The sequence below is a fragment of the Trichomycterus rosablanca genome, chromosome 22 (genome assembly GCF_030014385.1).
Source record: "Trichomycterus rosablanca isolate fTriRos1 chromosome 22, fTriRos1.hap1, whole genome shotgun sequence".
NCBI lineage: Eukaryota > Metazoa > Chordata > Actinopteri > Siluriformes > Trichomycteridae > Trichomycterus > Trichomycterus rosablanca.
This window is the reverse complement of record NC_086009.1, coordinates 8,975,372-8,987,251: the sequence shown is the minus strand read 5'-3', so window position 1 is coordinate 8,987,251 and position 11,880 is coordinate 8,975,372.

Sequence of the window (11,880 nt, the reverse complement as noted above, 5' to 3'; positions counted from 1 at the left end):
TGTCTTAACCGCTTATCCAGTTAGGGTCGCGGGGGGGTGGTGGGGTGCTGGAGCCTATCCTAGCTTTTCAATGGGCACAAGGCACACAGTAACACCCTGGACGGGGCGCCAGTCCATCGCAGGGCAGACAGACAGACACACACACACACACACACACACTCACACACACACACACACACACACTTATACCTAGGAGGACTTTTGCATCTCCAATCAATCTTTGGACTGTGGGAGGAAACCGGAGCATCCAGAAGTATCCCTATACAGACACGTGGAGACCATGCGAACTCCACACAGAACTGCTCTACATGGGAATCGAACCCAGGACCTACCACGGAATTTTACTAAGCCAAAATAATTCATTTTTGAACACTGTTGCATGTTTAAAAAATTATTTTTAAGGGTTTTAATCTCAGGCTTTAAGACAGTGACTATTAAATTAACCAGAGCAAAGGGTCTTGTATGATTGGTTGTGTTTTGGATAATAAATAGAACACAGTTTGCAGTGGCATTTATAGCATTCATTAAATTAAACGTTTTGCAATGCAATGCATAAACAAATACTCTTTCATTTAAAAATAGCATTTTTAAAAAGACAAATTACACATATTATTTCACAACTCTAATGAAGAATTAGTGTACACTTAAAAGAAAAGTAAGGGAATTTAAACAGGGACTGGGAGTCAACCGAAAAGAATCGATTCCCCATTACCATGTATTAGAAATAGAGAATCGACACTAAACTGTTCGAGTTGATACCTTACAGTAAAACTAATTTTGCTGACAAAAAGTCTCTAAAGTAACACAAAGTGCACAATAATATTACAATACAATATATTACTATTACAAAAACGATAAAACACATTCTGGATTTCATCATCCTTTATATTAGTCAAGCGTAGGGCAGGAAGAGGAATGTATCAGAAAACGGGTAGGGAAACACAACAACACCATGCTGACATCAGTAAGCGTCGCCATGCTGTTTAAAGACACCAGATATTCCTCAAAAGTGTAACAACATCGCCATCTATCAGCCTATGTGACAAACATAGTATACTATTTCTAAATCACAACATTCTAACTCCAAGTTTCTTTCTTTCTTTCTTTCTTTCTTTCTTTCTTTCTTTCTTTCTTTCTTTCTTTCTTTCTTTCTTTCTTTCTTTCTTTCTTTCTTTCTTTCTTTCTTTCTTTTCACACCTCATTTAGCACATTTAGGGCTTGCTAATCAGCTCATGATCAAACTCAGATGTGTTGACCTTGGTTTTGGGTTCCTAATGTCAGCTTCCAACACACCTGATCCAAATACTTCAGCTGACTAGTGGTAAATTAGGTGTTTTGAAAGATGGACACCAAAAGTAAAAATCTGACATTTAAAAACCTTGTTATACAGTATGCATAACAACGGATGGACGAGGGGCGCATTCCTAGAGACCTCTTGTATGGAGAGCTAGCCGAAGGAAAGCGTCCCACGGGCAGGCCTCAGCTACGCTATAAGGATGTCTGTAAAAGAGACCTGAAAGCCTTGGACATCAACCTCAACACGTGGGAAGCCCTGGCCACCGAGCGATCATCCTGGAAGCATACAGTGCAGAAGGGTCTCTCCAAGTTTGAAGAGAAAATAGCTCGACAGAGGTAAAACGCCAGAAGAGGAAAGCGCTAAGTGCAGCTGAGAGACCAGCATCTGCGCAAGATGTGGATGTCATTCCCGTATAGGCCTGACAAGCCACAACCGATGTTGCAAAAATTTAACAGTGCACAACTCCATAGTCTCCCGAGACTGATGGATGCCTATATATACAGTATGCAACATCCAGCTGGACAATAGCTTGACCTTGGTTTTGGGCTCCTAATTTTAGCTTCCAACACACCTGGTCCAAATACTTTAGCTGAATAGTTAGCAAATGTGGTAAATTAGGTGTTTTGGGAGAGGGACACAAAAAGTAAAACCTGCAGGTCAGTGGGACCTTAGGAATGACATTTAAAAACCTTGTCATACAGTGTAAAACATCTAGCTGGACAATAGCTTCAAAAACCAACACTGAATAAGTAACAAACACTATGGGGTATACCATGAAATTTACAGGTCTCACAACAAAAAAGGTCCTGAGTTCGATTCCCAAGTGGAGCTGTCTGGGTTGTTTCTGTGTGGAGTGCGTGTGTTTCCTCTAGGAGCTCTGGTTTCCTCCCTCAGTCCAAGGACATACAGTCAGGCTAAATGAAAATACTAAAGTCACCCTAGGTGTATTTGCCCTGTGATGGACTGGCAACTGTCCTGGGTGTTTGCTACCTTTACAGCGGTGGTAAAACAGACAATGAATTAACTTATGATTCTGATTGAATACAATGCAAACGATTAAGGGTTAAGGGTCTTGCTTTGGGCCAAAGCAATGTGTTAAATCAGGAGTTTTGGAAGTAAGACACAAAAAGTAAAAATCTGCAGAGCAGTGGGACTTTAGGAATGATATTTAAAAACATTGTGTACAGTGTGGAACATTCAGCTGGACACTAACTTTAAAAACCAACGCTGAATAAGTAACAAACAGTCAGAAAGCCACATGTTTTTGTGGGGAGCCAACTGGAGAAAACCCAATGGATAGAACATGAAGAACTCCTCATACAATAACTGCAAGGAGAGGATTAAACCATGTCAACACTCACTCACTCACTTTCTTAACCGCTTATCATGGGTGCTGGAGCCTATCCCAGCTTTTCAATGGGTCGCCAGTCCATCACAGGGCCGACACACACACACACACACACACACACACACACACACACACACACACACACCTGCAGGGCAATTCAGTGTCTCCAATTCACCTGACTGTGGGAGAAAACCGGAGCTCCCGTAGGAAACCCACTCAGACGCGGGGAGTACATGAAAATTCCACACAGAAAGGACTGCCCCACTTGGGGATCGAACCCAGGACTTTCTTGCTGTGAGGCGACAGTTCTACCCACCATGTCAACAGAATCCATGTTACTGTGTGACACTCACTCATTCACAGCACAAGCTAATCTAATTATGTACAATACTAAATTAATATTTGCTAATAAACACTTAAATTTACTCTACATGGTCAATGTGGTGTTTAATTTACACTACAGTTTCACAAAGTCAGTCCTGTACAGCCCGGTAAATAATCCATACCCCAAACACTCCTGATTATGCTCACAAGCATAACTATAAATACATAAATGAGCTTTGGTTTGTTTGGAGTAGGAAAAGCTTCAAACTCTGTTGGCTAGTGGGTCTCCAAGACTGGACTTGATAAACCATGGGAAGATCTAATGTATGGTGTATGTATGGTTTAAAAAACCCCAATTCATGCAGCTTCCGATATACATTACCTACCAGAAGCAGCAACCAAGGACAAATAATTGTTGTAAATATGTACAGGGCAACTTTAGCTGAGCAGAAAATTGGAGTTATATTTTGCTAATCAGAACAAGCGTTATATCTGGACACCAGAGGGCGACATATCTGTATAAATGCCCCTTTAATTGTTGTATTTGGGGGGTTTGAGAGAGACGGTTTTGTGGTTTAGAACATACTTTTTACTCATATTTTTCTGATAAAGACTGAAGCAATGGGAGCTAAAGAGGCAAGTTGAAGCTGGTAAAACGAGATTCAGAGTTTAAATGGGTTCCAACAGCCAATCAAAGGGACAGAGACGTGGTCATATATACAACCCCTGGCAAAAATTATGGAATCACCACTCTTGAAAGATGTTCTTTCAATTGTTTAATTTTGTAGAAAAAAAATAAATCACAGACATGCCACAAAACTATCATTTTTTAAAATGTCAACCTTCTGGCATTAAGAAACAATAAAAAAAGAAACAAATATAATAGTTGTGGTCAGTCACAATTGCTTTTTTTAGATCAAGTAAAGGAAAAAAATATGGAATCACTCAAATCTGAGGAAAAAATTATGGAATCATTAGAAAACACTGCACCATTATTACTTTGTTGCACCACCTCTGGCTTTTATAATGGTTTAAACTCTCTGAGGCATGGAGTTAACTAATGACAAACAGTATTCTTCATCAATCTGCCTTCAACTGTCTCTTATTGCTGTTGCCAGATCAGCTTTGCAGGTTGGAACCTTGTCATTGACCATTTTCTTCAATTTCCACCAGAGATTTTCAAATGGATTGAGATCCGGACTATTTGCAGGCCATGCCATGCCATTGACATTATATGTTTTCTTGAAGGAAAGTTTTCACGTCCTTTGCCCTATGACAAGATGCATTATCATCTTGAAAAATGAAGTCATCATCACCAAACATCCTTTCAACTGATGGAATAAGAAAAGCGTCCAAAATTTCAATGTGGACTTTGGCATTTATTGAAGACCATCTCCCCTGTGCCTTTACCCGACATGCAGGCCCATATCATCAACAACTGTGGAAATTAACATGTTTTCTTTAGGCAGTGATCTTCATAAATTTAATTGGACAGACACCAAACAAAAGTTCCAGCATCATCACCTTGCCCAATGCAGATTCGCGATTCATCACTGAAGATCACTTTTATCCAGTCACCCACAGTCCACGATTGCTTTTCTTTAGCCTACTTTAACCTTGTTCTTTTCTTTATAGGTGTTAATTATGGCTTTTGTTTGGCTTTTCTGTATGTAAATCCCATTTCTTTTAGGTGATTTCTTACAGTTCAGTCACAGACATTGACTCCACTTTCCGGCCACTTGTTTCTCATTTGTTTTGTTGTGCATTTTCTGTTTTCAAGACATATTGCTTTAAGTTTTCTATCTTGATGCTTTGATGTCTTACTTGGTCTACCAGTGCTTCCCTTTTACAACCTTCTCATTTTGTTTGTACTTGGTCCAGATTTTAAACACAGCTTACTGGGAACAACCAACATCTTTTGCGACATTCCACAATGATTTATCTTCTTGAAGGAGTTTTATAATCCTCTCATTTGTTTCAACTGACATATCTTGTGTTGGAACCATGATTCATGACAATCTGCTTTGTGCAACAGCTCTCCGAGGTGTAAGCACTCTTTTTAAACTGAAGAATAATTAGCAAATCTAATCTGCTGCAGATGTTTTGTTTTTAAACTGCAAATTACAGAGTGATTCCATAATTTTTTCCTCAGATTTGAGTGATTCCATATTTTTTTCCTCTACTTGATCTAAAAAAAGCAATTGTGACTGACCACAACTATTATATTTGTTTCTTTTTTTTATTGTTTCTTAATGCCAGAAGGTTGACATTTTGAAAAATGATAGTTTTGTGGCATGTCTGTGATTTATTTTTTTTCTACAAAATTAAACAATTGAAAGAACATCTTCCAAGAGTGGTGATTCCATAATTTTTGCCAGGGGTTGTAGAAACAAATCCCAGAGTTTGTATAGTACAATAAAATCTGTGATATGTTAACTTAACTTGAACCTTTATTTAACTGACAAATAAATGACATAATGGGTGTGTTCGAAAACCTAGTGAGCTCTCTGCATAGCCAGCATTTTACACCATCCTACACACGCTCCCGAGAAGCAGGCTGTTCGAATTCTTAGATGCCTTAAAATGTTGTCTAGTAAGGTACCTTAAATTTGAATGGTATTTTGACTGAATAACGAGGAAGCATCCGATGCTGCCTTAACGGTGAAGGCAATCCCAGCATTCAGTGCGGCACAACTCTTCTCACAAAAAAATTACAAAATTACATGGTGGACGAATGCAGAGCAACGAACAGACTCAGGTGGCACGGTGGCTAAGTGGGTAGCACTGTCGCCTCACAGCAAGAAGGTCTTGGGTTCAATCCCAAGGTGGGGCGGTCCGGGTTTTTTCTATGTGGAGTTTGCATGTTCTCCCCGTGTCTGCCTGAGTTTACTTCTGGTGCTCCGGTTTCCTTCCACAGTCCAAAGACGTGCAAGTGGGGTAAATTGGAGACACTAAATTGTCCATGACTGTGTTTGATATAACCTTGTGAACTGATGAATCTTGTGTAATGAGTAACTACTGTTTCTGTCATTAATGTTAGACATTTGTGCTAATTTATTAAAAATCTAAATGTAAAATCATATCATATATCATATCATATCATATGACATGATATGACACCCAAACGTGAGCTGAGGTGCATTTTGTTTTCACTCATACTGCTTGAGATGTTTCTACAATTTAATTGGAGTCCACCTGTGGTAAATTTAATTGATTGGACATGATTGGGGATTGCCAACACCTGCCTATATAAGGTCCCACAGTTGACAGTGCATATCAGAGCAAACTCCAAGCCATGGTGTCAAAGGAATCATCTGAAGACCTCAGAAACAGGATTGTGTCAAGGCATAGGTCTGGAGAAGGGGACAGAAAAATTGCTGCAGCTTTACAGGTCCCAAAGAGCACAGTGGCCACCATCATTCATAAATAGAAGTAGTTTGGAACCACCAAAAATCCTCCTAGACCAAACTGAGCAATCGGGGAAGACGGGCCTTTGCCAGGGAAGTGAGCAGGAACTTTTATGGTAAGATACTTGTACCTTTATACTTGTACCTTATTACTTTAACTGTAATGCAAGTCGCTTTGGATAAAGCCGTCCGCTAAATGCCAAAAATGTAAATGAAAATTAGACAACAGTGACTAAGGACTGCTGAGCAGCTAAAGTGTTGTATCAAGCAAGAACGGGCAAAAATTCCACTTAAATAACTGCCACAATTGGTATCCTTATTTCCCAAACGATTAAAAAGTGTAATTACAGGCGCCCAGGTGGCACAGCGGGATATTCGGCTAGCACACCAGCGCCGAGATTCTTAACTCTTCTGTTCGAAACTCGGTGTTGCCTCCGCTCGGCTGGGCGCCATCTAGCGGGCATAATTGGCAGTGCCTGCAGCAGATACTAATTGGCCACCGTATCTGCAGGGTGGGGGCCTATGGGGGACTATGTGTGAGTGGGTGGGTCTTCATACACAGTGTAAGGACCCTAATTGGCGGAAGAGACGCCTGTGCAGAATGCACGGACGAGAAGAGGAGGGCTGTGCACGTGTCAGAAGAGGGGTACAGGGGGGTACAGAGACGTGCTCTCCTTTGATGCAATCTGGTATCTCTGGTAGCAGCAAAAGACAAAATTAAGTGTGCTAAATCGGGAGGAAAAATGGGGAGAAAATGCATAAAAAAAGAGTAATTATAGGCACAGCGGGATATTCGGCTAGCACACCAGCGCAGAGATTCTGAACTCTTCGGTTCGAAACTCGGTGTTGCCTCCGGTCGGCTGGGCGCCATCCAGTGGGCATAATTGGCAGTGCCTGCAGCAGACACGCCTCTGCTAGAGCGGGAGGACCGGACTATGTGGGTGGGGTCTTCAAACGCTGTGTAAGGACCCTGATATGCAGAGTGCATAGGTGAAAAAGGGTTCCGCTGAGCGCTGCACGCGGGTCAGAGAAGGCGTGAGTAGCAATATACCCTCCTCGACTGCAGTCAGGGATCCCCCAGCAGCGGAAGACAAATTGACTATGCTAAATCGGGAGAAAATGCATAAATAAAATAGAAAAAAGTGTAATTATTAGTAAAGGTGATGTAACACAGTGATAAACATACCTCTGTTCTAACTTTTTATTGTGTTTCGGGCATTAAAATATGTTTATGGTCAGTGAAAACACTGGAAATCTGTCCATTGTGCTTTTGCCAGTTGAATAAACGTTCAAAGAGAATGAACAAATCACAGATTCTTGTTTGATTGCATTTTACAAATTGTTCCATATTTTATGTACCAGATTTGACGATAGTTGGAAAATAGTACGTCCAACAAGCTTATGATTAGATGCCCACATACACCGATCAGGCATGACATTGTGACCACCTACCTAATATTGTGTTGGTCCCTTTTTCTCCCCCTTTAGCACGTCCAATTGCCCAGTTGCGTCATGCTTCCTCTCTGCCCATGCCGATCCCTGCTCTGACCGAGGAGATCGAAGCCAACCCATCCCCCTCCGACACGTGGGCAGCAAGCCGTATGCGTCTTATCACCCACACATTGACGAGTGTTGTGCCACCTAGCGTTGTGTACGGAGAGACACACCCTAAGAGCACTCTTTCCTCATCTCTGTGTAGGTGCCTCTAATCAGCCAGCAGAGGTCGTAATTGCACCAGTTTTGACAGAGAGAGACCCATATCCGGCTTAGTCCCGCCCATCTGAACAACAGGCCAATCGTTGTTCATGTAGCCGCTCAGCCTCAGCCGGCAAGGCAGCGTGTGTTTTTACCGCTGCGCCACCTAAGCGGCCTGCACTGTGTATTCTGACACCTATCAGAACCAGCATTATCTTAATTAGCAATTTGAGCCACAGTAGCTCGTCTGTTAGATCGGACCACACGGGCCAGCCTTCGCTCCCCATGTCCATCAATGAGCCTTGGCCACCCATGACCCTTGTCGCCGGTTTACCACTGGTCTGTCCTTGGACCAATTTTGATAGATACTGACCACTGCAGACCGGGAACACGCCACAAGAGCTGCAGTTTTGGAGATGCTCTGAGCCAGTCGTCTAGCCATCACAATTTGGTCAACTTTGAGGATAAATTGTTCACTTGCTGCCTAATATATCCCACCCACTAACAGGTGCCATGATGAAGAGATAATCGGTGTTATTCACGTCACCTGTCAGTGGTCATAATGTTATGCTTCATCTGTGTATTTTTGGTAGCAGAGTGTAGTTCATCTCAAAGCAGTTGCATAGATTAATCTAAAATGACACTGAACTGCAGATAACCCTGTGTGATCTGTGCTTACTCCTGGAAGAAATGTCAAAATTACTGGCATATTCCACAGCAACAGTGTTTATAACAGTTTATTACCGAAACAAACGATTAAGGACATTAGCTACTTTGCACGGCATGAAATAAAAGTCAATAAAGTAAAAATGAGGAATTGATTGGATTTCTCGACTTGACATTTTCATGAATGACTGAATCCCCAAACTCCGAAGGGCTCCATTAGCGGCTCTGCCACTGCTTCCATGGCAACTAAAGTTTCTAAGGAATGCACAGGAGCTCCAGGGTATGATGTATCTATGGCAACCAAAGTTCCAGTGGGTGATGCGACATGGCGTTCATATGAACCCTCGGATTTATACCTCACACCATCAGTCCAGACACAAAACTTATCAAATACAGTTGGATGAAGGTTTACATACACTTATTAGTAATCTGTACCAACTTTACTTTTTGTCCAGGTAAAATTAGGTTAAATTGAGTCCTTTTAAGTTGCATGAGCATTAGGGTCTTAATTTTAGAGCAGGGGGTGGTTTCTCGCATGGCAACCTTTAATATAAAGCTTGTTTGACCATGGACAGTGGTGCCTTCCTGCAGCTGTTTTAGTGGTTCTTTGTGGTTCTTGATTTTTAGAAATGTAATTATTTGAATTATTGGGAAAAAGTTGGGACAGTATGAAAAATGCAAACACAAGCCAGCAACACATTCCAAAAAAAGTCGGGACGGGGGCAATTTAGTGCTAGTAATGAGGTGAAAAAACTAAATAATGATGTGATTCCAAACAGGTGATTGTAATCATGGTTTGGTACAAAAACAGCAGCCAGGAAAAGCTTTGAGTCTTTGATGAGCAAAGATGATCAGAGAATCTCCAGTTTGTCAAGAAATGTGTGAAAAAACGATTGCTCAGGTGGCGCAGCGGTAAAGTGCGCTAGTGCACCAGAGTTGGGGTTTCGAATACATCGTATCGAATCTCAGCTCTGCCTTCCGACTGGGCTGGGCGGCTGCATGAACAACGATTGGCTGTTGGCTGGAAAGTCGGATCATAGTTCCTCATAACTGGTGCAACTGCGGCCCCTGCTGGCTGACTGATGGCGCCTGCACAGGGCTGAGGAATAATGCTGATGGGGGTGTGGCCCTCCGTACCATAGGTGTATGAACTCGACTCGTGCAGGTGAAAAATGCAGTCTGTACTGACTGTACGTGCCGGAGGGGGCACGGTGAAGGGTCGAATCAGTATAGAGGACGCATTCAGGGTAATTGGACACGACTAGATTAGGGGAGAAAATTAGGGGAAAAAAGTGGGAAAAATTATAAATAATAATAAAAAAACAAAACAATGAAGGGATTTGCATATTTCTCCCTCTACAGTGCATAATATCATTAAACCATTCAAGCAATCAGGAGGAATTTTAGTGCATAAAGGCCAAGGGTGCAAGCTTAAGCTGAACGCCCGTGATCTTCCATCCCTCAGACGGCACTGCATCAAGAACCGCCACTCAACAATAGCTGATATAACCACATGGGTGAGGGATTACTTTGGCAAACCTTTGTCAAACACTACAATACAGAGTGACATGCAATAAGTTTGAGGTGTTGACTTGGTCTCCAAATTTCCCAGATCTCAATCCAATCGAGCATCTGTGGGATGTGCTGGACAAACAAGTCCGATCCATGGAGGCCCCACCTCACAACTTACAGGAGTTAAAGGATCTGCTGCTGACATCTTGGTGCCGGATACCACAGCACACCTTCAGGGGTCTAGTAGAGTCAGTGCCTCGACGGGTCAGGGCTGTTTTGGCAGCAAAAGGGGGACCAAGACAATATTAGGAAGGTGGTCATAATGTTATGCCTGACTGGTGTATACCTTTATAAAAAATACCTGCAAACAGGAGACACCCCAGATAGGTCACATTCAGGGCAGTATTAAGTAGCTCCAATTGGCCTGGCTGCATGTCTTTGAATTTGAGGAAACCCTCGTGGACACAGGAAGAACAGGGAGAACCCCTGGATGGAAAATCAAACCCAAGTCCTTCATGCTGTGCTGCCCCAAATTGTCAAAGTGTTTTTAATGAAACAAGTATGGAAGAATGACAAACAACCTTAAAAAGCCTACTTTATCCAGTGCAATAACACATAAATACATTTAGGTATTACCGTATTCCTGTCTGAGCCCTAACAAATATGGTAAAATGAGATACTAAAACAAAGCTAGAAATGGAGCAGAACACTGCTGTCTGTTATAAACCCAACCATTAACCTGTAACTAATGTTAAATAAAAACAAGCAGACAGGCGTCAGACACAGAAACAAAAAAAAAATCTCATAGTCGGAGTGGCTACAGTCTACAATTATTAACCCACAATCAACAAGCAAGACGTGTGTGGACATTTGTGGCTTGTGACTCCATCTCCCCAGCCATAACATTAAAACCACCTCCTTGTTTCTACACTCACTGTCCATTTTATCAGCTCTACTTACCATATAGGAGCACTTTGTAGTTCTACAATTACTGACTGTAGTCCATCTATTTCTATACATACTTTTTAGCCCCCTTTCATGCTGTTCTTCAATGGTCAGGACTCACCCAGGACCACAACAGAGCAGGTATTATTTAGGTGGTGGATCATTCTCAGCACTGCAGTTACAATGACATGGTGGTGGTGTGTTAGTGTGTGTTGTGCTGGTATGAGTGGATCAGACACAGCAGCGCTGCTGGAGTTTTTAAATACCGTGTCCACTCACTGTCCACTCTATTAGACACTCCTACCTAGTTGGTCCACCTTGTAGATGTGAAGTCAGAGACGATCACTTATCTATTGATGCTGTTTGAGTTGGTCATCTTTGAGATCTTCATCAGTGGTCACAGGACGCTCTCCATGGGGCACTGTTGGCTGGATATTTTTGATTGGTGGACTATTCTCAATCCAGCAGTGACAGTGAGGTGTTTAAATTCCAACAGTGCTGCTGTGTCTGATCCACTCATACCAGCACAACACACACTAACACACCACCACCATGTCAGTGTCACTGCAGTGCTGAGAATGATCCACCACCTAAATAATACCTGCTCTGTGGTGGTCCTGTGGGGGTCCTGACCATTTAAGAACAGCATGAAAGGGGGCTAACAAAATATGCAGGGAAACAGATGG